Below are 27704 nucleotides of genomic sequence, written 5' to 3' on the forward strand. Positions count from 1 at the left end.
CCCCATAATGCATCATGTTTGTACCTCAGCCTTACAGAACTGAATGTTTACTGGGATTAGTTTTATTGCTTTACATCTCACCCCTACTGCCCCATAATGCATCATGTTTGTACCTCAGCCTTACAGAACTGAATGTTTACTGGGATTAGTCTGTATTGCTTTACATCTCACCCCTACTACCCCATAATGCATCATGTTTGTATCTCAGCCTTACAGAACTGAATGTTTACTGGGATTAGTTTTATTGCTTTACATATCATCCCTACTACCCCATAATGCATCATGTTTGTATCTCAGCCTTACAGAACTGAATGTTTACTGGGATTAGTCTGTATTGCTTTACATCTCACCCCTACTGCCCCATAATGCATCATGTTTGTATCTCAGCCTTACAGAACTGAATGTTTACTGGGATTAGTTTTATTGCTTTACATCTCATCCTCTACTGCCCCATAATGCATCATGTTTGTACCTCAGCCTTACAGAACTGAATGTTTACTGGGATTAGTTTTATTGCTTTACATCTCACCCCTACTGCCCCATAATGCATCATGTTTGTACCTCAGCCTTACAGAACTGAATGTTTACTGGGATTAGTTTTATTGCTTTACATCTCACCCCTACTGCCCCATAATGCATCATGTTTGTACCTCAGCCTTACAGAACTGAATGTTTACTGGGATTAGTTTTATTGCTTTACATATCACCCCTACTGCCCCATAATGCATCATGTTTGTACCTCAGCCTTACAGAACTGAATGTTTACTGGGATTAGTTTTATTGCTTTACATCTCACCCCTACTGCCCCATAATGCATCATGTTTGTACCTCAGCCTTACAGAACTGAATGTTTACTGGGATTAGTCTGTATTGCTTTACATCTCACCCCTACTGCCCCATAATGCATCATGTTTGTACCTCAGCCTTACAGAACTGAATGTTTACTGGGATTAGTCTGTATTGTTTTACATCTCACCCCTACTGCCCCATAATGCATCATGTTTGTACCTCAGCCTTACAGAACTGAATGTTTACTGGGATTAGTCTGTATTGCTTTACATCTCACCCCTACTGCCCCATAATGCATCATGTTTGTATCTCAGCCTTACAGAACTGAATGTTTACTGGGATTAGTCTGTATTGCTTTACATCTCACCCCTACTGCCCCATAATGCATCATGTTTGTACCTCAGCCTTACAGAACTGAATGTTTACTGGGATTAGTCTGTATTGCTTTACATCTCACCCCTACTACCCCATAATGCATCATGTTTGTATCTCAGCCTTACAGAACTGAATGTTTACTGGGATTAGTTTTATTGCTTTACATATCATCCCTACTACCCCATAATGCATCATGTTTGTATCTCAGCCTTACAGAACTGAATGTTTACTGGGATTAGTCTGTATTGCTTTACATCTCACCCCTACTGCCCCATAATGCATCATGTTTGTACCTCAGCCTTACAGAACTGAATGTTTACTGGGATTAGTCTGTATTGCTTTACATCTCACCCCTACTGCCCCATAATGCATCATGTTTGTACCTCAGCCTTACAGAACTGAATGTTTACTGATATTAGTCTGTATTGCTTTACATCTCACCCCTACTGCCCCATAATGCATCATGTTTGTATCTCAGCCTTACAGAACTGAATGTTTTCTGGGATTAGTTTTATTGCTTTACATCTCACCCCTACTGCCCCATAATGCATCATGTTTGTACCTCAGCCTTACAGAACTGAATGTTTACTGGGATTAGTTTTATTGCTTTACATCTCACCCCTACTACCCCATAATGCATCATGTTTGTACCTCAGCCTTACAGAACTGAATGTTTACTGGGATTAGTTTTATTGCTTTACATCTCACCCCTACTGCCCCATAATGCATCATGTTTGTACCTCAGCCTTACAGAACTGAATGTTTACTGGGATTAGCCTGTATTGCTTTACATCTCACCCCTACTGCCCCATAATGCATCATGTTTGTACCTCAGCCTTACAGAACTGAATGTTTACTGGGATTAGTTTTATTGCTTTACATCTCACCCCTACTGCCCCATAATGCATCATGTTTGTACCTCAGCCTTACAGAACAGAATGTTTACTGGGATTAGTTTTATTTCTTTACATATCATCCTCTACTGCCCCATAATGCATCATGTTTGTACCTCAGCCTTACAGAACTGAATGTTTACTGGGATTAGTCTGTATTGTTTTATATCTCACCCCTACTGCCCCATAATGCATCATGTTTGTACCTCAGCCTTACAGAACTGAATGTTTACTGGGATTAGTTTTATTGCTTTACATCTCACCCCTACTGCCCCATAATGCATCATGTTTGTATCTCAGCCTTACAGAACTGAATGTTTACTGGGATTAGTCTGTATTGCTTTACATCTCACCCCTACTGCCCCATAATGCATCATGTTTGTATCTCAGCCTTACAGAACTGAATGTTTACTGGGATTAGTCTGTATTGCTTTACATCTCACCCCTACTGCCCCATAATGCATCATGTTTGTATCTCAGCCTTACAGAACTGAATGTTTACTGGGATTAGTCTGTATTGCTTTACATCTCACCCCTACTGCCCCATAATGCATCATGTTTGTACCTCAGCCTTACAGAACTGAATGTTTACTGGGATTAGTCTGTATTGCTTTACATCTCATCCCTACTGCCCCATAATGCATCATGTTTGTATCTCAGCCTTACAGAACTGAATGTTTACTGGGATTAGTCTGTATTGCTTTACATCTCACCCCTACAGCCCCATAATGCATCATGTTTGTATCTCAGCCTTACAGAACTGAATGTTTACTGGGATTAGTCTGTATTGCTTTACATCTCACCCCTACTGCCCCATAATGCATCATGTTTGTACCTCAGCCTTACAGAACTGAATGTTTACTGGGATTAGTTTTATTGCTTTACATCTCACCCCTACTGCCCCATAATGCATCATGTTTGTACCTCAGCCTTACAGAACTGAATGTTTACTGGGATTAGTCTGTATTGCTTTACATCTCACCCCTACTACCCCATAATGCATCATGTTTGTATCTCAGCCTTACAGAACTGAATGTTTACTGGGATTAGTTTTATTGCTTTACATATCATCCCTACTACCCCATAATGCATCATGTTTGTATCTCAGCCTTACAGAACTGAATGTTTACTGGGATTAGTCTGTATTGCTTTACATCTCACCCCTACTGCCCCATAATGCATCATGTTTGTATCTCAGCCTTACAGAACTGAATGTTTACTGGGATTAGTTTTATTGCTTTACATCTCATCCTCTACTGCCCCATAATGCATCATGTTTGTACCTCAGCCTTACAGAACTGAATGTTTACTGGGATTAGTTTTATTGCTTTACATCTCACCCCTACTGCCCCATAATGCATCATGTTTGTACCTCAGCCTTACAGAACTGAATGTTTACTGGGATTAGTTTTATTGCTTTACATCTCACCCCTACTGCCCCATAATGCATCATGTTTGTACCTCAGCCTTACAGAACTGAATGTTTACTGGGATTAGTTTTATTGCTTTACATATCACCCCTACTGCCCCATAATGCATCATGTTTGTACCTCAGCCTTACAGAACTGAATGTTTACTGGGATTAGTTTTATTGCTTTACATCTCACCCCTACTGCCCCATAATGCATCATGTTTGTACCTCAGCCTTACAGAACTGAATGTTTACTGGGATTAGTCTGTATTGCTTTACATCTCACCCCTACTGCCCCATAATGCATCATGTTTGTACCTCAGCCTTACAGAACTGAATGTTTACTGGGATTAGTCTGTATTGTTTTACATCTCACCCCTACTGCCCCATAATGCATCATGTTTGTACCTCAGCCTTACAGAACTGAATGTTTACTGGGATTAGTTTGTATTGCTTTACATCTCACCCCTACTGCCCCATAATGCATCATGTTTGTACCTCAGCCTTACAGAACTGAATGTTTACTGGGATTAGTCTGTATTGCTTTACATCTCACCCCTACTGCCCCATAATGCATCATGTTTGTACCTCAGCCTTACAGAACTGAATGTTTACTGGGATTAGTCTGTATTGCTTTACATCTCACCCCTACTGCCCCATAATGCATCATGTTTGTATCTCAGCCTTACAGAACTGAATGTTTTCTGGGATTAGTTTTATTGCTTTACATCTCACCCCTACTGCCCCATAATGCATCATGTTTGTACCTCAGCCTTACAGAACTGAATGTTTACTGGGATTAGTTTTATTGCTTTACATCTCACCCCTACTACCCCATAATGCATCATGTTTGTACCTCAGCCTTACAGAACTGAATGTTTACTGGGATTAGTTTTATTGCTTTACATCTCACCCCTACTGCCCCATAATGCATCATGTTTGTACCTCAGCCTTACAGAACTGAATGTTTACTGGGATTAGTCTGTATTGCTTTACATCTCACCCCTACTGCCCCATAATGCATCATGTTTGTACCTCAGCCTTACAGAACTGAATGTTTTCTGGGATTAGTTTTATTGCTTTACATCTCACCCCTACTGCCCCATAATGCATCATGTTTGTACCTCAGCCTTACAGAACTGAATGTTTACTGGGATTAGTCTGTATTGCTTTACATCTCACCCCTACTGCCCCATAATGCATCATGTTTGTACCTCAGCCTTACAGAACTGAATGTTTACTGGGATTAGTTTTATTGCTTTACATCTCACCCCTACTGCCCCATAATGCATCATGTTTGTACCTCAGCCTTACAGAACTGAATGTTTACTGGGATTAGTCTGTATTGCTTTACATCTCACCCCTACTGCCCCATAATGCATCATGTTTGTATCTCAGCCTTACAGAACTGAATGTTTACTGGGATTAGTCTGTATTGCTTTACATCTCATCCATAGTGCCCCATAATGCATCATGTTTGTACCTCAGCCTTACAGAACTGAATGTTTACTGGGATTAGTCTGTATTGCTTTACATCTCACCCCTACTTCCCCATAATGCATCATGTTTGTACCTCAGCCTTACAGAACTGAATGTTTACTGGGATTAGTCTGTATTGCTTTACATCTCACCCCTACTTCCCCATAATGCATCATGTTAGTACCTCAGCCTTACAGAACTGAATGTTTACTGGGATTAGTCTGTATTGCTTTACATCTCACCCCTACTGCCCCATAATGCATCATGTTTGTACCTCAGCCTTACAGAACTGAATGTTTACTGGGATTAGTCTGTATTGCTTTACATCTCACCCCTACTGCCCCATAATGCATCATGTTTGTACCTCAGCCTTACAGAACTGAATGTTTACTGGGATTAGTCTGTATTGCTTTACATCTCACCCCTACTGCCCCATAATGCATCATGTTTGTACCTCAGTTTTACAGAACTGAATGTTTACTGGGATTAGTCTGTATTGCTTTACATATCATCCCTACTGTCCCATAATGCATCATGTTTGTATCTCAGCCTTACAGAACTGAATGTTTACTGGGATTAGTTTTATTGCTTTACATCTCACCCCTACTGCCCCATAATGCATCATGTTTGTACCTCAGCCTTACAGAACTGAATGTTTACTGGGGTTAGTTTTATTGCTTTACATCTCACCCCTACTACCCCATAATGCATCATGTTTGTATCTCAGCCTTACAGAACTGAATGTTTACTGGGATTAGTTTTATTGCTTTACATCTCACCCCTACTGCCCCATAATGCATCATGTTAGTACCTCAGCCTTACAGAACTGAATGTTTACTGGGATTAGTTTTATTGCTTTAAATCTCACCCCTACTACCCCATAATGCATCATGTTTGTATCTCAGCCTTACAGAACTGAATGTTTACTGGGACTGCAGCTATGGTCACTATAGCTTACTAGCTAGGAGAAAAGGTTACTAGTCCTGAGAGAAAAGGTTACTAGTCCTGAGGGAAATGGTTACTAGTCCTGAGGGAAAAGGTTACTAGTCCTGAGAGAAAAGGTTACTAGTCCTGAGAGAAAAGGTTACTAGTCCTGAGGGAAAAGGTTATTAGTCCTGAGAGAAAAGGTTACTAGTCCTGAGGGAAAAGGTTACTAGTCCAGTGAGAAAAGGTTACTAGTCCTGAGAGAAAAGGTTACTAGTCCTGAGAGAAAAGGTTACTAGTCCAATGAGAAAAGGTTACTAGTCCTGAGAGAAAAGGTTACTAGTCCTGAGAGAAAAGGTTACTAGTCCAATGGGAAAAGGTTACTAGTCCCGAGAGAAAAGGTTACTAGTCCTGAGAGAAAAGGTTACTAGTCCTGAGAGAAAAGGTTACTTGTCCTGAGAGAAAAGGTTACTAGTCCTGAGAGAAAAGGTCACTAGTCCTGAGAGAAAAGGTTATTAGTCCTGAGAGAAAAGGTTACTAGTCCTGAGAGAAAAGGTCACTAGTCCTGAGAGAAAAGGTTACTAGTCCTGAGAGAAAAGGTTACTAGTCCAGTGAGAAAAGGTTACTAGTCCTGAGAGAAAAGGTCACTAGTCCTGAGAGAAAAGGTCACTAGTCCTGAGAGAAAAGGTTACTAGTCCTGAGAGAAAAGGTTACTAGTCCTGAGAGAAAAGGTTACTAGTCCAGTGAGAAAAGGTTACTAGTCCTGAGAGAAAAGGTCACTAGTCCTGAGAGAAAAGGTCACTAGTCCTGAGAGAAAAGGTTACTAGTCCTGAGAGAAAAGGTCACTAGTCCTGAGAGAAAAGGTCACTAGTCCTGAGAGAAAAGGTTACTAGTCCTGAGCGAAAATGTTACTAGTCCTGAGAGAAAAGGTTAATGGTCCAGAGAAAAACATGTTACTAGTCCAGGGAGAAAGGGTTAATGGTCCAGGGAGAAAAGGTTACTTGTCCTGGGAGAAAAGGTTACTAGTCCTGGGAGAAAAGGTTACTAGTCCAGGGAGAACAGGTTACTTGTCCAGGGACAAAGGGTTACTAGATAGTAGAGAAGGTTAATAGTACAAGGAAAAAAGGATACTAGTCCAGGGAGAAAATTATACCAGTATATACACATATAAATACATGCATAAATATGTAGACACATATAAATAAATATATATATAAATATTAATCTTTAGACATGTTTATCAAATTATCTCTATGTTAAAGCCCTTTGCCTGTTTTTTTTTCTTCTTTTTTTTCTAACACCTGAGACCTCTTTGAGCCTTTATAACTCTTTTATGCAAACATTCACCTCTTGATTGCTCCTAGTGCTGTGAGCTGGATAATAAAAGCTCAGACTTCCAGATATATCAAAAAGTTAAGATTTTTTAATAATAAAATGCACATAAAAACATAGGGCATAACAAATACCCAATGTGTATTTAAAACAGATGCACAACGCGTTTCTCAGCTCTCCACGCTGTTTCCTCAGGAGATTATCCAGCTCACAGCACTAGGAGCGATCAAGGGGTGAATCCCTGCTCTTTGGATCAGTGAGTTGGAACACTGAGTGTTCCCAGAACACCCCACTTAGCACAATTGGGCGCTGACACACTTGTAAATATGTTTCTATAGTGTGTGTTAATCCTATATATCACCAATGTTACATGAAGAGGCGCCCTTGTTTGTGATTCTTTTTCACAGAAGTATATTGGAGTTCACAGTGTTATCTATACAAGGAGCAGCCGATATTAAAAAAATGATTGTTCCAAGGAAGGAACTTACATAGAGTCTATCTAAGAACCACAGATCACCATTGGACTTTTGTTCAGATAAGACTTTGAACCTACTGGTTTTTATATACTGTATATATATATATATATTCACAGAATAATAATTGTTTTATGTTTACTAATGGTAGATATTGTTTTTTGGATACTGACTTATTTTTCCCCCCTTATTTTCTTGGATTTATTTGAGGGAGGTTTTCAATTATATTACCTCTATTTATTTAATTTTAGTTTTTATTATTATCACTCTACAGAGAATTACAGCTTGACTATTTGAAACTTTGTGGCGCCCCCTAGATTTGAGACACGTTTTGTTATCAACAGTTAAGTATTATTAAGAGTGAAACGGTACTTTAAAATGTAAATTGTATGTGTTTTTGGAACTTTTTAGTCTAGGGTAACATTTAACCAGAGCTCTGAAGTCAGAACGTTAAATTAAATTGTGCTCAAACAAACACATTTACTTTCAACTTGCAAATCCCTTTTCGCTTGCACCAAACAGTTAGCCCGCCACTCGTAATATAGCTCACGGTGTTTGATTTGCTTTCTTGTACTAACAGCAGAACTGATTATGTCTAAAGATTGTGCGCAGAATGGAGAAAAGCATTAACTAGATCACAATTCCGTAGAAGAATGGATCAAATTTCCATTGACTTTTATAGAAAATTTTGTTAGAAAAATGATTACATAAGATTTGAAGTGATGTGAAACTCACATTTTTGTTTTGTTTTTTTATGTCAATCAGACAGAACATACCATTTTTAAAACGTTTACACTTTTCTTCTATTATCAAATTTGCTTCATTCCTATAATATCCTTTGTTGAAGAGGTACCTGGGTAGGTAGGTGTCTGGTACATTATTTAGCAAGAAATAGTGCTGCCACTTGTGCTTTTGCAATTGACAAAACATTCTTACAAAACTGCTGCCAAGTACTGCTCCAGAAAATGTCAGGATCCTAAGCAATATGTCCCTGCTTTTTAACAAAAGATACCAAGAGAACGAGGACGAATTGGTAAAAGAAGTAAATTAAAAACTTCTTTAAAATCTCATTCTCTATCTGAATCATTAAAGGAACATTTTGGGTTTCATATCCCTTTAAGTCTGGAAACGCAAATCCACTTATCTGAAAGCTGTTTTTTTTTTATCACTGTGAAGCTAAAGGTTTCTTTGTTGTTGTTGTCTATAAATATTTCCATACATTACTAGAAGGTGACTGCATATATTAAATATATAGACATGTAAATATAATGCAAATGCTTGTATAAAAATCTATACAGTCACATAACAAAATCACAGACCTTTCCAGAAACATGAAGAAAAGAAAACATTAACTCCTTAGCTGCCTTTACTGTGCTGTGTGAACCTTTCTGACAAACAAAGGGTTAATAATGTAGCAATAAATTGATAGTTTTGAAACAATGAAATCTGTTACAAATCCTTGTATTTTATTTAACACAGTATCCTGGCTGATGTAATACAAAGGCACAAGGCATGTGCTTAATAACACAATCCCCTGTATTTCCCTTGGCAGTTTGCTCCCTGCCTGAACTGTAGCTGCTCCAGTAAAATAGAATCCGTTAATACATAATCCAGAGCACAGACCAAAGCAAGCGCACTTGTATTAATAACAGCTCCCCACTGGGAGACAGGGAAAACTGCTGGGAGCACATTTAATAGTATCAAAGGGTTAAACTATTGTTATTTCTGTGAGGTTGGAACAGGCATCAGCTCTGCAGGGAGTGGAACTCAAATGATTTTATTCCTAATCTCCTGATTCTGTAAAAACACAGAAGCAGCTCCTGGAAAAAATACAAATGCTGCAGTTAGTTACATGTGTAATACACAATCTGTAGTTAATTACATGTGTAATACACAATCTGTAGTTATTTCCATGTGTAATACAGAATATGTAGTTAATTACATGTGTAATACACAATCTGTAGTTAGTTACATGTATAATACAGATACTGTAGTTAGTTACATGTGTAATACAGATGCTGTAGTTAGTTACATGTGTAATACAGATGCTGTAGTTAGTTACATGTGTAATACACATGCTGCAGTTAGTTACATGTGTAATACACAATCTGTAGTTAATTACATGTGTAATACACAATCTGTAGTTAGTCACATGTGTAATACACAATCTGTAGTTAGTCACATGTGTAATACACAATCTGTAGTTAATTACATGTGTAATACACAATCTGTAGTTAATTACATGTGTAATACACAATCTGTAGTTAGTTACATGTGTAATACAGATACTGCAGTTAGTTACATGTGTAATACACAATCTGTAGTTAATTACATGTGTAATACACAATCTGTAGTTAGTTACATGTGTAATACAGATACTGCAGTTAGTTACATGTGTAATACACAATCTGTAGTTAATTACATGTGTAATACACAATCTGTAGTTAATTACATGTGTAATACACAATCTGTAGTTAGTTACATGTGTAATACAGATACTGCAGTTAGTAACATGTGTAATACACAATCTGTAGTTAATTACATGTGTAATACACAATCTGTAGTTAGTTACATGTGTAATACAGATGCTGTAGTTAGTTACATGTGTAATACACAATCTGTAGTTAGTTACATGTGTAATACACACTCTGTAGTTAGTTACATGTGTAATACACAATCTGTAGTTAGTTACATGTGTAATACATAATCTGTAGTTAGTTACATATGTAATACACACTCTGTAGTTAGTTACATGTGTAATACAGATACTGCAGTTAGTTACATGTGTAATACAGATACTGCAGTTAGTAACATGTGTAATACACAATCTGTAGTTAGTTACATGTGTAATACACAATCTGTAGTTAGTTACATGTGTAATACAGATGCTGTAGTTAGTTACATGTGTAATACACATTCTGTAGTTAGTTACATGTGTAATACACACTCTGTAGTTAGTTACATGTGTAATACAGATACTGCAGTTAGTTACATGTGTAATACAGATACTGCAGTTAGTTACATGTGTAATACACAATCTGTAGTTAGTTACATGTGTAATACACAATCTGTAGTTAGTTACATGTGTAATACAGATGCTGTAGTTAGTTACATGTGTAATACACAATCTGTAGTTAGTTACATGCGTAATACACAATCTGTAGTTAGTTACATGTGTAATACACACTCTGTAGTTAGTTACATGTGTAATACACAATCTGTAGTTAGTTACATGTGTAATAAACAATCTGTAGTTAGTTGCATGTGTAATACAGATACTGCAGTTAGTTACATGTGTAATACACAATTTGTAGTTAGTTACATGTGTAATACAGATACTGCAGTTAGTTACATGTGTAATACACAATCTGTAGTTAGTTACATGTGTGATACAGATACTGTAGTTAGTTAAATGTGAAATACAGATGCTGTAGTTAGTTACATGTGTAATACACAATCTGTAGTTAGTTACATGTGTAATACACAATCTGTAGTTAGTTACATGTGTAATACAGATACTGCAGTTAGTTACATGTGTAATACACAATCTGCAGTTAGTTACATGTGTAATACAGATACTGTAGTTAGTTACATGTGTAATACAATCTGTAGTTAGTTACATGTGTAATACAGATACTGTAGTATGTGTATTACACATGTAACTAACTACAGATTGTGTATTACACATGTAACTAACTGCAGTATCTGTATTACACATGTAACTAACTACAGATTGTGTATTACACATGTAACTAACTGCAGTATCTGTATTACACATGTAACTAACTACAGATTGTGTATTACACATATAACTAACTACAACATCTGTATTACACATGTAACTAATTACAGTATCTGTATTACACATGTAACTAACTGCAGTATCTGTATTACACATGTAATTAAGTTAGTTAGTTAGTTAGTTAGTTAGTTACATGTGTAATGCAGATACTGTAGTTAGTTACATGTGTAATACATATACTGTAGTTAGTTACATGTGTAATACAGATACTGCAGTTAGTTATATGTGTAATACAGATACTGTAGTTAGTTACATGTGTAATACAGATACTGCAGTTAGTTACATGTGTAATACACAATCTGCAGTTATACAGATACTTTAGTTAGTTACATGTGTAATACAGATACTGCAGTTAGTTACATGTGTAATACAGATGCTGTAGTTAGTTACATGTGTAATACAGAAGCTGTAGTTAGTTACATGTGTAATACAGATACTGCATTTAGCTACATGTGTAATACAGATACTGCAATCAGTTAGATATGTAATACAGATACTGCAGTTAGTTACATGTGTAATACAGATACTGTAGTTAGTTACATGTGTAATACAGATACTGCAGTTAGTTATGGGGCCCCTAGAGGCAGATGCAGTTAGATGGCAGGGGCCTTTGACCTGCTGAGGAATAAGGCCTTTTTCGCTGGTAAGGAGCATGTGGTAGTAGCAAGAGAAGGCAATACTTAAGGTCCCAGGGCGGGAAAATAGCCAGATTGTTAGGAAAATTTATAGGAGAAGCATCTCTGCATTTTAAAGCGATGGCTTCTGTTGAGGAGCTGTTGGGCCGCATCCGGGAGGCTGCTGTGGATAGAGGGCCTACCTGGTTGGAGCAGCAGTTCCAGTCCATCTTCGGGATCCGGTTCCGGTGACGGATGCTGCGGCGGTGAGGCCCAGGTTTTCTAGGAAGTCTCGTCCTCCTGTTCGGTTGAGTCCGGAGCCTGCTGGTTGGTCGTCTGAAGGAAAGAAAGGAGTCTCTATTCCAGGCCATTGGAGTTCGTCTTCAGCTGGGTCCTCGGCAGCGGTGAGTCTTCCTGTTCCAGTGGAGGTGGGGCCTGGCAGTTCCGAGTGCATCAGCGATCCGGAGCGGTGCGCTTCCCTCCTGGTTTCTTCTGGTAAGTCCCCACGGGGGTCTGGTGCTCACGGCCGTGTAGGGCCTGCGGTGGCAAAGGGAGTGCTATGACATCCACAGGAGCGGGGTGACAGCTCGTCTGGGCCTGTTGGTAAGGGTGGGTTATGTGCAGTGGGTGGGTTGGCCACGAGGGATAAGGCATGTGGGGATTCTCAGGTGGGGCTTGTCACATTTGCGGCCACTGATGAGGCCCTGAGTTCTGTTGAGGAGGCCTCATAACGTGGGAATCAGGGCAGGCATAATGTTTATTCTGCCACGCATGAGGGTCAGGGGTATGATCTAGGATCCAGGCATCAGGGTGGTCATATTGTTTCTTTGGCCACACATGAGGGCCAGGGGAAAGTTGGGGGATCCAGTGGGGTCAGAGGCCAGGCTGCAGATAAGGCCTCTGGGGGGAATCCTGGTAATACGGTCAGATCTTCAGCCACAGATGAGGGCCAGGTTTATGTTGAGGGATTTGATAAGGAAAGGGGGCAAGCTGCAGGGTTCTGGGGGGATGATGAAGACATATATTCTGAGGGAGAGCTAGAAGAGATGTTCAGGGATGTCCAGGAGAAGTCCCCTTCCCCGGGTGGCTTGACTTTATGTTTATCCCCCTACTCTGATGAAGATTATGTTCCTCCCTCTATTGAGGCCCATAGTTCTAGGTCCATTGTTCACTCCTCTGGTCTGGGGTATGCAGGTTTTTATTCATGTGGGGGTGGGGCCACCCCTGTTACTTCTGGCAGGGGGGGTTAGGGGTCCTAGGGGGGGAGAGGGTGGGGTCATTTGTCACGTGTATTTGTTTCTTTTGCAGATGTGGAGCAGTGGTGGGAATGGCCGGTGGATCCTGCTGGCCATTCTCGTGATGTTCCAGATGTCGTTGATGGCTGGGAAGAGGACTCCTTCGGCCTGCACCATTCTTGGATGGAATCCATTAGCCTGGAGCTGGATGATGGAGTCCCTTGGACTGGGGGTCCTGGTCTTTTAGGTCAGGTGGGTTCGGAAGGAGGAGGTACAGAGGGGCCTGTGCATGGGGCAGGGTTGACATCTACGGCATCTTCTAGAGGTGCCTGGTCACTTAACAGATGGCCGCGTGTGCCTGGGGGTCATTTTGGGGCAGGTAGAGGGAGATCACATAGGAGGCCATGATCTGATGTGTTGGGGTCAGGGGGCAAAAAGAAAAGGTAGAGGGATTGCTAAGGTTGGCAGGGTCGGCCAATCTAGGGGGAGACAGGGTAGGGGTGGTTATTTGCCCTTGAATGTGGTTTCACATGTTCCTGTTTTGCAGAATGTGATACAGCGGCCGCCCCAGGTTGGGTCAGATGTACAGGGCGTGGTTGCCGGACCATCGGTGGCAGAAGGCACAGCTACGGAGCAGCACAGGAGTGGGCTCCAGGCGAGACTCCTGGGTGATAGCGGCGGCGTTCGGCCATCATCAGAGGCCTGGTTCAGGTGAGATGGAGGCTGAGTCTTCTGGGGGTGGGAAGTCTGTTCTGGAATGTGGATGAGTGTCTCGTGGTGAGCCTGTGTCGGGGTCTTTGTTAGATTGTTTGAATTGTTGTCACGTCTGGAGGGCCAGGGAGTCCCAGTGAGTCCGGCGGTGGCCAGAGTTTGGGTCCCACTGGAGGGATCTCCCTCTACCCCCGCATTGGTGAAGGAGGCTACAGTTAGTACTTTGGGTAGTGACCCCTCAGGGGGTGGGGCTGCCAGTAGCCAAGTATCTGGTCCGGCAGTCTCGGCAGGCGGGGGGGTCATTGAGAAAGTGAATGTCTGGGCTGAGCTTAAGGTGGTGGACACAGCAATATCCAGATTCTGCCTCGATTGGGCCGTTAGGTATGCACTTGTCGGCTAAGCTTAGGGACAAGATTACTAAGCAGGAATTTATTGAGCTTTTCTCCCTCCTGCCTCTGGACCAGTCTTTTGAAATCCCTGAGGATTCAATGAAAGATTTGGTTAGAAAGGAGGAGGAGGAGCGTAAGAAACGTTATCGGAAGTTGCCAAAGAAGTTTACTAATTGGTTCCAGGTTTTCATGATTTATGCCAGTGTCATGTCGGGGAAGTTTCCCGAGCAGGGTGCAGCATTATTTTGCTACCTGGATGAAATTGCGGCTGGGGAAATGGCCTTGTGGGCTTATGATGAACAGTTTAGGCAACGTTTATCGGTTAAACCCGTTATGCGGTGGGATGATTGGGATATGGGGTTATGACTGTAGATCATGACTCTGCTTAGGGCTGCCCAGCCCTTTCAAGCTGAAGCCAGCGGTCAACCTTCCGGGGGGCCGCCGGCTAGTGGAAAAAAGGGCTATTGTTTTGCCTTTAATGAGAAATTTGCAATGTGTAAATTCCAGCATGAGTGCTCGGGATGTGGGGGTTGGCCAACAAAGGGGGTAACCTCGGTTAGGGTCGGCGCAATGGAGCTGTGTCTCATCAAGTACGATAGGGTAAGGGGTTGTAGGGAAAAGGCGGCTTTGTTGCTATACGGTTACAGCTTCGGCTTTGTTATCCCTTCTCAAGGTGATCAGTGTGTTTTTCGTGGCAATTTGAAGTCGGCTTGTCAGTGGCCTGAGGTGGTAACTGAGAAACTTGGGAAGGAGGTTGCTTTGGGCCGCATGGCCGGGCCCTTTTCTGAGCCTCCTTTGCCTGATTTGCGAATTTCACCTTTGGGTGTTGTTCCTAAGTGGGAGCAGGGGAAATTCCGCTTGATCCATCATCTATCCTTCCCGAAAGGGGGTTCAGTTAATGATGGGATTCCGGACGAATTGGCTTCGGTTAGGTACGCCTCCTTTGATCAGGCTGTTAGCCTGGTTAGGGCAGCAGGTAGGTCTGCATTGCTAGCTAAAATTGATATTGAAGCAGCGTTTCGGTTATTGCCGGTTCATCCTTCCTCTCAGCATTTGCTTGGTTGCTGTGTTAATGGTTCTTATTTTGTGGACCTTTGCCTGCCTATGGGCTGCTCCATTTCCTGTTCCCTATTCGAGTGTTTCAGCACTTTTCTGGAATGGGTAGTTCGGGTATGGTCGGGATGTGATGCGGTCGTGATGACTTTCTGTTTGTAGGCCCGGCTGGGTCTCAGACATGTAGGCATATAAGGGAGGTTTGTTATCTTGTGGCGGCTGATTTTGGTGTTCCCATAGCACGGGAGAAGTCAGAGGGTCCTGTGACGGTCCTCAGTTTTCTTGGCATTAATATAGATTTGGAGCACATGGAGTGCCGGCTCCTGATTGATAAAGTACAGGACTTGATTTTGCTGATTGGCCGGTTTTTGCTCTTAAAAAAGATGACGTTGAGGGATCTCCAGTCATTACTGGGCAAGTTGAATTTTGCCTGTCGCATTATACCGATCGGTAGAGTTTTCTGCCGACGGCTATTGTTGGCCACAGCTGGGGTTAGGCAGCCACATCATTTTGTGCGTTTGTCTCGTGACTTAAAAGATGACTTGGTTGTGTGGAAGCTTTTTCTTTCAGATTTTAATGGGTCTAGCTTGATCCAGGAGGTTCTAATTTCTAATGATGAATTGGGTTTAGTGACTGATGCTGCTGGGGGTCATGTTTTGGAGCTTATTTTCAGGGGCATTGGTGTTTGGCTGCTTGGCCGGGTGCGTGGTTTGATGGTGAGCTGGTTAGTAACCTAGTTTTTCTTGAATTGTTCCCGATTGTGGTGTCTCTGTTTGTGTGGGAGAAATCTCTGGTTAATAGGTCTGTGGTGTTCTTTACAGATATCATAGGTGTTGTTTCTGCACTGAATACCTTGTCCTCTTCCTCACGGCCGGTGTTGTGGCTGTTGCGCTTATTGGTGTTGAATTTTCTGTGGATGAATGTTTTTGTGCGGGGAAAACATATTCCTGGTGTGGATAATGCTATAGCTGATTCTCTCTCTTGTTTCCAGTGGTGCCGGTTTCACGGAGTTAGCTCCAGGGGCAGATCAGTTTAGGTACCAATTCCCCGCCCATCTTTGGAAGCTTGGAACGGAGGACTGGCTCGAGTGGTGATGAATTCTTTGGCTCAAGGTACTTGGGCATCGTATGATAGAGTCTGGCGGTCATGTTGTCAGGGCGTGGTATTCGGGAGGGCTCTCCTGAGGTTCTTGACTTTTTGTTGGAATGGATGTGGTCTTGGAGGTGTTGCAGTGTTTCCCCTTCTGGGATGGACAGGAGGTTAGCGGCTATGGCCTTCTGCTTTAAGTTGTTGGGCCTGGAGGATGTTATGAAAGACTTTAGTGTTCACCAGGTTTTGAAGGGTATGAAAAGAGGTGGTAGGAGTTTGATCATAGGAGGCCTTTTACTTTTGCACTGTTGTTACTTATTCGTGGGGCTTTGCCGGATGTTTGTTCCTCTGATTTTGAGGTATGTCTATTTCGTTTGGCGTTTGTCTTGGCTTTTTTTTTAGGGCATTTCGTATCTCGGAACTGGTGAGTAGGAGCAGGGGGTCCTCTGGTGGTTTGAGTGTCTCTGACGTTGTTCGGTCTGAGTCTAGAGTAGAGCTTTTCCTGAGACGTAGTAAGACTGATCAGGTGGGTAAGGGAAAGTTCATTGTTTTGTTTCCTAGTGGGTTGGAAGTTTGTCCTTGGGTTTCTTTGGGGGAATATTTGCACTGTCGTCCTTTGCTTGGGGGCTCATTGTTGTCGCATTTGGATGGCAGTTCTTTGTCTCACTTTCAATTTCGGGCTGTTTTATCTAAAGCGTTAGGGTGCTTGGGTTTGTCTCCTAGGGATTTTGGGTCCCATTCCTTTAGGATTGGGGCAGCTACGGAGGCATCGACTTTGGGTCTCCATGAGAGTGTCATTAAGAATATTGGTAGGTGGGGGTCCGTTGTTATCAATTGTATGTTCGTCCCGATCTGAGGGTTTGAAGTGTTATGTTTCTCTTGTTCTTTGTATTGTAGGTTTTAAAAGGATGTGGATTTTTGGCCACTTATTCATTTATTAGGCCAGGAGGGCAGCTTCGCAGAGGGTCGATGGTATTGCAGTTAGGTCTTTCTAGATCTGATTGGTATGTGAGGTGGTTCGGGGTGCGTAGTCTTCATTGGGATCAGTTGCTGTCAATGATTGTGGATTACTGTAAATGGTATCCGCCCCTGATGTGTTGGTGATCCATGCTGGGGGGAATGACTTGGGTTTCATGCCTCAGAGGGATTTGGTGCAGATGATTAAGCGGGATCTGGGGAGGTTGTCGGATTTGTATCCATTCCTGAAGGTTCTGTGGTCTGATATGGTGCCACCCCTGGTGTGGAGGTCGGCTTGGGATCCTGTCAAGCTGGATAAGAGTAGGCGTAAGGTTAATAAATTGATTGGGTCTTTTGTTCAGAGGCTTGGGGAATTGGTTATTCATCATTACGATTTGGAGGCTGTTGGGCGTGGGGAGTTTTATCTTTCTGATGGTGTACATCTTAATGAGTTCGGCCTGCAGCTCTTCCTCCTTGATTTCCAGGAGGCTTTCAGTACTGTTGGAGATTTGGCTGATCAGGTTCCGACCAGTCGTTGGCAGGGGTGCTAGTTCGCTGCAAGACAGCGGGTTATGGCTTATTGGAAATGGAAGGTGTTAACTACATTTATATTCCCATGGGGTGGAATGCTTGTAATAAACATCTCAAGGAAAAAGGGGGTCTCGGAGTCAGGCTTTAAAGAGGGTAACGGACTCAATCCTTAATAAGCAAAATGATATATGGAGAAAGAAAATAAGGATAAGTGATCCTTATGAAAAGATAGGGAATTCAGCACTCTCCACTACACATTTAGGAAAATTGATATGAGTAAAATCCTAAATATCTATATATAGAGATGAGTGTGGAGCCTGGTGGATACAAAGAATAGAAACTTGACAACTAGCATGCGTTCAAAGCACCAATAGTTTATTATTTACAAAAAGCAAAAATTAGTGAAAACTTAAAATATAAAACCAACAAATTATATATAAAGCTTGATATCTAAGAGAGACGTCTCATGGGAAATTTGGTCATATATATAAGCATAACTTATAAAGAGGCTTAATATAATAGTGAACCTGCAACACCTCTATCAGAGGACAACCCCAAAGCTTTGGTTATATAAGGGTGATGTCATAATAATATCTTGAGGATCTATGCAGTTCACTTAGACATAAAGCCAAAGTTGAAAATAAAACCACAATTTCAATGGTTATGCAAAGAGTGACACAAGTACAGCAATTTCACTAAACCAAGTCTCAAACACAACACCAAAATCAGAGGACAGTCCCAAATGAAAGGGTTAATACTGCCATGATATAAGCATAGGATCTATGTGTTTAAAGATGGGTATTGCGCAGCAAGTTTAAACAGTGTGATACAATTTCAATAAATGTTGGAGTTGAAAACAAACAATAAGTCACTTAGAGCAATACAAAAGCAAAGACGAATCCCACAGGTAGGCGTCTCATCAGAGAGATCAGCTTCTGCAACTGTCTACGCGCGTTTCATCCCCTTGACTGACAGGGACTTCCTCAGGGCTGACGTCATAGTCCTAAACACTGCCTTTTATAGGCCAAATTAAAACACGCCTCTGGGAATCAATGAAAGTATAAATGCAACAATGAAACAATAATTGAGATGATATATATTTACATAATTCCTACTTAACATACATTAAGTGATAAAACCAGGTATTTTAGAACGCATGTAAACAAATTTCAAGTAAAACAAAAAATCGTGTGAATGATATTGCTTGGGGGCGGAACCAATAAGTGAAAGTAGCCCCAAAGGCACAGAGGGTACCGATAAGGGTTCAATTATAAAGTGCTAAGACACAGAGTTTTTGTCAGTGTCAAGCAAAGTATATTTTTGTAACTAGAACCGGACACATTGTTACAGCAGAGGTCAAAAATATATATAAAGAAATGTATTTATATTTGTAGAGACTGCTGCAGGATCTAAAATGCACCTAATGTGGTCATTAAGGCGGCAGATAAAGGTGGAAATTTGGTTCTTTTAGATGAAGATTTTTATCTGAAAGAAGTTATGAGACAACTTAACAACAAAGAACAGTATGAGCGCTTGAGATTAAATCCTCTGGATGAAACTCAAACTAAGTTGTTGTTTTTGTTAAATGATGCCAAATATGATGGTCTGATCTCCAAAACAGAATTTGATTATTTGTCCCACACCATCCTACTTTACCTACTTTTTACTGCCTCCCCAAATTGCATAAAGACAGCAAAAGACCACCTGGTCGCCCAATAGTGCCTGGCATCGGCGGAGTGACAGAAAACGTAGGTAATTTTGTAGATTTTTTCTTAAAACCTTTTCTTCCTACATTACCCACTTATGTTAGAGATACTTCTGATCTCTTACAAAAACTCAACAATCTTATTGATGATGATGATGTCATCTTGACATTGAGGGACTTTACTCATCCATTCCTCATGAGGTAGGAATGGCAGCCTGCAGGTCATTTCTTGAGAGTCGTGGCCCTTCCTTTAATAAACACACTGACTTTGTTCTTTCCCTTGTTAAATTTGTGCTTGAGAACAATGTTTTCTGTTTTGATGGAAAATACTTTAAACAGATCCGGCGTACGGCAATAGGGGCCACTTGTGCCCCCACATATGCTTTGCTACACCTAGGGATTTGGGAGCTATCAGAGGTTTTTGGTACTCATAATGACATTGTTGAGAAATCTGTTCAATTGTGGCTTCGTTATGTGGACGATGTCTTTATGATATGGAAAGGGAATTTAACGAATTTGGAATCCTTCGTTAAAACCCTTAATAATAATTGTTATAATATTCTTTTGACTTATGAGGCTGATTCTCATAAACTATCTTTCCTTGATATTGTGATTAAGAAGCAAGGTAGATATCTTCACACTGAAATCTATCGTAAACCCACTGCTACAAATAGCTTAATTTTAGCCCAAAGTAATCATCCCTATTCCTTGAAGAAGGGAATTCCATACGGACAGTTTTTACGTTTACGCAGAAATTGTTCCACCAATTCCAGTTTTGACTATCATGCCACAAAGATGAAGGAAAGATTTCTTGCTCGTGGTTATTCCAAAAAATTGGTTAAGAGCTCACTCAGTTGAGTAAAAAAGCTTAAAAGAGAAGACATTCTATTCTCTAAGGGTGAAAGAACGGTCAAACCCATCTCCGATTTATTACACAATACAATTCTCACTGGGATAAGATTTGTTTTATCTTAACAAAAAATTGGCATTTTCTACTTGCAGATAAAAAACTGGCAGGAAAAGTGGGGGATCGTCCCCTGCTAACAGCCAGAAAAGCAATGAGTCTGAAGGACTATTTGGTTAAAAGCCACTTTGTAAAAACTCAAAAACAAAATTGGCTCACTATGCGTCAGTCCCACAAAGGTAGTTTTCCTTGTGGTAAATGCGTCTCTTGTAACTATATCACTAGGACTGAAACTTTTTCAACTGGTGGTAAGGTTTACCGTATAAATCACCCAATTAATTGTCAAACTTTTGGAGTGGTCTATCTCTTATCTTGTCCTTGCCCCATGTTTTACGTAGGGAAGACAAAACGTCAGTTTCTTGACAGAGTGAGAGAACATCAGGATGATGTCAAAACAACAAAGATACCAGCAGTGTTGCTCGTCATTTTCAGATATGCCATAATTCCAATTTTGAACTACTTCAGTTTATTGGGATTGACATCGGCCTGACAAGACAAATGTCTCCTCCAAAAAGAAACTGGTTGGATATACCGCTTGCACACATGTGCACCTTTTGGGTTAAATGAAAAACTTGAATTTGCTCCTTTTTTGTAATACCCTTGATTTGGTATTATTTATATATATTTTAATAATAATTTTTCTCTTGTCTTTTGGTCTGATCATCATTTTGATGAGTGATGTACTTTCGCTTTTTAACCATAGATGAAGTAATTCTCCAAATGATGTCCTTCATTTTTTAATAAGGCCTGTTATTTGGCCTAGTGGACTAGGACTGTCTCAAAATAATTGAACATTTAGATACCTTTTAGGTTCCAGGTTCGAACCTTCGCCTCAATAATTAATAAATAATAAATAAAAAAATGTCTCCTTGATGAAATTCTCTTCGTTGCATCTATTGTCCCACAATTTGGGCGTTGTACTCCATATTTCTAAAATTACCCAAATTTCTGAGGTTTGCCTGTAAATCCATGTGTTAGATTTAATTGGCAATCAGGTCTTTATGCCTATTGGCTTTAGACTACCACCATATGTGGTTGCCCTGCTTAGATGAGTGGGTTAAGACTAGTGTAGCTAGCTTTTTCTCAGGTTAGGGAGCTTTGAGGTCTTAGGTTCGATCCTGCAGCGGTCTCTAAAATTATAAATAAATTTCTTTATATATATTTTTGACCTCTGCGGTAACAATGTGTCCAGTTCTAGTTACAAAAATATACTTTGCTTGACACTGACAAAACTCTGTGTCTTAGCACTTTATAATTGAACCCTTATCAGTACCCTCTGTGCCTTTGGGGCTACTTTCACTCATTGGTTCCGCCCCCAACAATATCATTCACACGATTTTTTGTTTTACTTGAAATATGTTTACATGCGTTCTAAAATATCTGGTTTTATCACTTAATGTATGTTAAGTAGGAATTATGTAAACATATATAATCTCAATTATTGTTTCATTGTTGCATTTATACTTTCATTGATTCCCGGAGGCGTGTTTTAATTTGGCCTATAAAAGGCCGTGTTTAGGACTATGACGTCAGCCCTGAGGAAGTCCCTGTCAGTCAAGAGGATGAAACGCGCGTAGGCAGTTGCAGCAGCTGATCTCTCTGATGAGACGCCTACCTGTGGGATTCGTCTTTACTTTTGGATTGCTCTCAGTGACTTATTGTTTGTTTTCAACTCCAACACTTACCGGATTGCAGCAGCTCAAGGATCCAGCATCTCACCATATTGAAAAAGACTGTGAGTGCACAAGAAATATATGTTATTACATACAGGCAGTGGAAATTTACAACTTCTTTCCTCCCGCAAAATAAGTGGATGCCTGGTTTGCGCTTCTCATAGCCGGTCTGGAAGGACTGATTATCAGCTCTCTTTTTCTTATGCGGTTGATTCATATTGAAATTGTATCACACTGTTTAAACTTGCTGCGCAATACCCATCTTTAAACACATAGATCCTATGCTTATATCATGACAGTATTAACCCTTTCATTTGGGACTGTCCTCTGATTTTGGTGTTGTGTTTGAGACTTGGTTTAGTGAAATTGCTGTACATGTGTCACTCTTTGCATAACCATTGAAATTGTGGTTTTATTTTCAACTTTGGCTTTATGTCTAAGTGAACTGCGTAGATCCTCAAGATATTATTATGACAACATCACCCTTATATAACCAAAGCTTTGGGGTTGTCCTCTGATAGAGGTGTTGCAGGTTCACTATTATATTAAGCCACTTTATAAGTTATGCTTATATATATGACCAAATTTCCCATGAGACGTCTCTCTTAGATATCAAGCTTTATATATAATTTGTTGGTTTTATATTTTAAGTTTTCACAAATTTTTGCTTTTTGTAAAAAAAAAAACTATTGGTGCTTTGAACGCATGCTAGTTGTCAAGTTTCCATTCCTTGTAGTTAGTTACATGTGTAATACACAATCTGTAGTTAGTTACATGTGTAATACACAATCTGTAGTTAGTTACATGTGTAAAACAGATACTGCAGTTAGTTACATGTGTAATACAGATACTGCAGTTAGTTACATGTGTAATACAGATACTGTAGTTAGTTACATGTGTAATACACAATCTGTAGTTAGTTACATGTGTAATACAGAAACTGTAGTTAGTCACATGTGTAATACAGAAGCTGTAGTTAGTTACATGTGTAATACACAATCTGTAGTTAGTTACATGTATAATACAGATACTGCAGTTAGTTACATGTGTAATACAAATACTGCTGTTAGTTACATGTGTAATACAGATACTGCAGTTAGTTACATGTGTAATACACAATCTGTAGTTAGTTACATGTGTAATACAGATACTGTAGTTAGTTACATGTGTAATACACAATCTGTAGTTAGTTACATGTGTAATACAGGTACTGTAGTTAGTTACATGTGTAATACAGATACTGTAGTTAGTTACATGTGTAATACACAATCTGTAGTTAGTTACATGTGTAATACAGATACTGCAGTTAGTTACATGTGTAATACACAATCTGTAGTTAGTTACATGTGTAATACAGATACTGTAGTTAGTTACATGTGTAATACACAATCTCTAGTTAGTTACATGTGTAATACAGGTACTGTAATTAGTTACATGTGTATTACAAATACTGCTGTTAGTTACATGTGTAATACAGATACTGGCATCTATTTATCAAGCCGTCAACCGCAAATACGCTTGAATTCTGCAGCGTATTTGTGGCAAAACTGATTTGCCTTAGTTATCAAAGCCTACAGACTGGCAAAAGTAGAATTTTGTGACGTAACATACGATCCGCCGGACTCAGTCTGACGCAGATCAAAACTTATGTCATCACAGATGTTCCGAATGCAAATTCGGCACAATCTGACTACTTTTGCTAGTTATCAAATGTCTAACAGGTACACTCGCCACTATTCCGGCTACAGATACTGTAGTTATTTACATGTGTAAAATAGATACAGTAGTTAGTTACATGTGTAATACGCAACCTGTAGTTAGTTACATGTGTAATACAGATACTGCAGTTAGTTACATGTGTAATACAGATACTGTAGTTATTTACATGTGTAAAATAGATACAGTAATTAGTTACATGTGTAATACGCAACCTGTAGTTAGTTACATGTGTAATACAGATACTGTAGTTATTTACATGTGTAATACACAATCTGTAGTTAGTTACATGTATAATACAGATACTGCAGTTAGTTACATGTGTAAAACACAATCTGTTGTTAGTTACATATGTAATACAGATACTGCAGTTAGTTACATGTGTAATACAGATACTGCAGTTAGTTACATATGTAATACAGATACTGTAGTTAGTTACATGTGTAATACATATGCTGCAGTTAGTTACATGTCTAATACACAATCTGTAGTTAGTTACATGTGTAATACAGATACTGTAGTTAGTTACATTTGTGATACAGATACTGTAGTTAGTTACAATTGTAATACACAATCTGTATTTAGTCACATGTGTAATACAGATACTATAGTTAGTTACATGTGTATTACAGATACTGCAGTTAGTAACATGTGTAATACAGATGCTACAGTTAGTTACATGTGTAATACAGATACTGTAGTTAATAACATGTGTAATACAGATGCTGCAGTTAGTTACATGTGTAATACACAATCTATAGTTAGTTACATGTGTAATACAGATACTGTATTTGGTTACATGTGTAATACATTTACTGTAGTTAGTTACATTTGTAATACAGATACTGTAGTTAGTTACATGTATAATACAGAAGCCGTAGTTAGTTACATGTGTAATACACAATCTGTAGTTAGTTACATGTGTAATACACAATCTGTAGTTAGTTACATGTGTAATACAGATGTCGTAGTTAGTTACATGCGTAATACACAATCTGTAGTTAGTTACATGTGTAATACAGATACTGCAGTTAGTTACATGTGTAATACATTTACTGTAGTTAGTTACATGTGTAAAACAGATGCTGCAGTTAGTTACATGTGTAATACAGATACTGTAGTTAGTTACATGTGTAATACAGATGCTGTAGTTAGTTACATCTGTAATACAGATACTCAAGTTAGTTACATGTGTAATACAGATACTGCAGGTAGTTACACGTGTAATACATATGCTGCAGTTACATGTGTAATACAGATACTACAGTTAGATACATGTGTACTACAGAAACTGCAGTTAGTTACATATGTAATACACAATCTGTAGTTAGTTACATGTGTAATACAGATACTGTAGTTAGTTACATGTGTAATACAGATACTGCAGTTAGTTATATGTGTAATACAGATACTGTAGTTAGTTACATGTGTAATACAGATAATGCAGTTAGTTATATGTGTAATACAGATGCTGTAGTTAGTTACATGTGTAATACAGATACTGCAGTTAGTTACATATGTAATACAGATACTGTAGTTAGTTACATGTGTAATACAGATACTGCAGTTAGTTACATGTGTAATACAGATACTGTATTTAGTTTCATGTGTAATACAGATACTGCAGTTAGTTACATATGTAATACAGATACTGTAGTTAGTTCCATGTGTAAAACAGATGCTGTAGTTAGTAACATGTGTAATACAGATGGTGTAGTTAGTTACTTGTGTAATACAGATACTGTAGTTAGTTACATGTGTAATACAGATACTGCAGTTAGTAACGTGTAATACAGATGTTGTAGTTAGTTACATGTGTAATACAGGTACTGTAGTTATTTACATGTGTAATACAGATGCTGCAGTTAGTTATATGTGTAATACAGAGACTGTAGTTAGTTTCATGAGTAATACAGATGCAGTAGTTAGTTACATGTGTAATACAGATGCTGTAGTTAGTTACATGTGTAATACAGATACTTCAGTTAGTTACATGTGTAATACCGAAGCTGTAATAGTTACATGTGTAATACAGATACTGCAGTTAGTTACATGTGTAATACAGAAGCTTTAGTTAGTTACATGTGTAATACAGATACTGTAGTTAGTAACATGTGTAATACAGATACTGCAGTTAGTTAAATGTGTAATACAGAATCTGTAGTTAGTTACATGTGTAATACAGATACTGTAGTTAGTAACATGTGTAATACAGATATTGCAGTTAGTTACATGTGTAATACAGATACTGCAGTATCTGTATTACATGTGTAATACACAATCTGTAGCTAGTTACATGTGTAATACAGATACTGTAGTTAGTAACATGTGTAATACAGATACTGCCGTTAGTTACATGTGTAATACAGATACTGCAGTATCTGTATTACATGTGTAATACACAATCTGTAGTTAGTTACATGCGTAATACAGTTACTGTAGTTATTTACATGTGTAATACACAATCTGTAGTTAGTTACATGTGTAATACAGATACTGTAGTTAGTTACATGTGTAATACACAATCTGTAGTTAGTTACATATGTAATATAGATACTGTAGTTAGTTATATGTGTAATACAGATACTGCAGTTAGTTACATGTGTCAGGGGCGTATTTATGCATAGGCCAACAAGGCCGGTGCTTGTGTGGCAGATTTGGAGGAGGTGGCAGTGGCAAAATCTAGTTTTTTGTTGTTGTTGTTGCGGCAGTCACATGACCTGGCTTTTGCCAAGGTCACGTGATGTTTTTCACCTTCCAATACCTGTTTGCTCTGCTCACACAGTACTTGCCACACATGGATGGAGGGAGCCATGCATGTGCGCACGTGATCTCCCTCCTAGAGTCCCAGAATTGGAATTTGGAGGTAAGCAGCTTAGCGGTAACCGTGAGTGTGAGTCTGAAGACAGAAGTTAGCGGACGGAGGAGTCACTGTCAGACAGTACACGGAGGGACACGGACTAGACTGTCAGTCAGTGACACTGCAGTGTCGACAAGTGAGAATGGGATAGAGCGTCAGCGGAGCCAAGCCTAAATGAGACACTGAACACGAGAGGAGGGGGGTGACCCGGTTAGCAGTACAAGCAAGCCGCAACGCAAGGTATCTTTTTTTTCTGAGTATGCCTCTCTTCCATAGTTTTATTTTGAAATTGAATGTGATCATTGATGGCTATTGGGCTGGCTGCTAAAATAAATTAATCATGCTACTAATGAAGGTGCAAGCAAAGCAAAGCTTTCCAGTTTCCACATAATTTAGGAGTCACTATCCTATCTGGACTGGTTGAAATTTTGAATTGTATGTATTGGTATTTGAATTGTATGTATTTTTTTTTTTATGTAGTAACGTTAGGTAGGGAGTAGAGACCATCACCAGTACTATAAATCATTATCTAACTGCCCTACATTTGTATTTATTTGCCAATGCCAACTTGAACTGTTAAGAGGAGCAGGAGCTGATTGTTTGTGTGTGACTGTGCAGTGCACAAATGGCGCCTTTAATGTATTTACATTTTACACAAATATTAGCCTCTTGCACTGTCTTGCTTGGTAATATTTTACAAAGCTTAGCTAGTTTATTACTTTCATTTCT

The sequence above is a fragment of the Bombina bombina genome, chromosome 2 (genome assembly GCF_027579735.1).
Source record: "Bombina bombina isolate aBomBom1 chromosome 2, aBomBom1.pri, whole genome shotgun sequence".
NCBI classification, from domain to species: domain Eukaryota; kingdom Metazoa; phylum Chordata; class Amphibia; order Anura; family Bombinatoridae; genus Bombina; species Bombina bombina.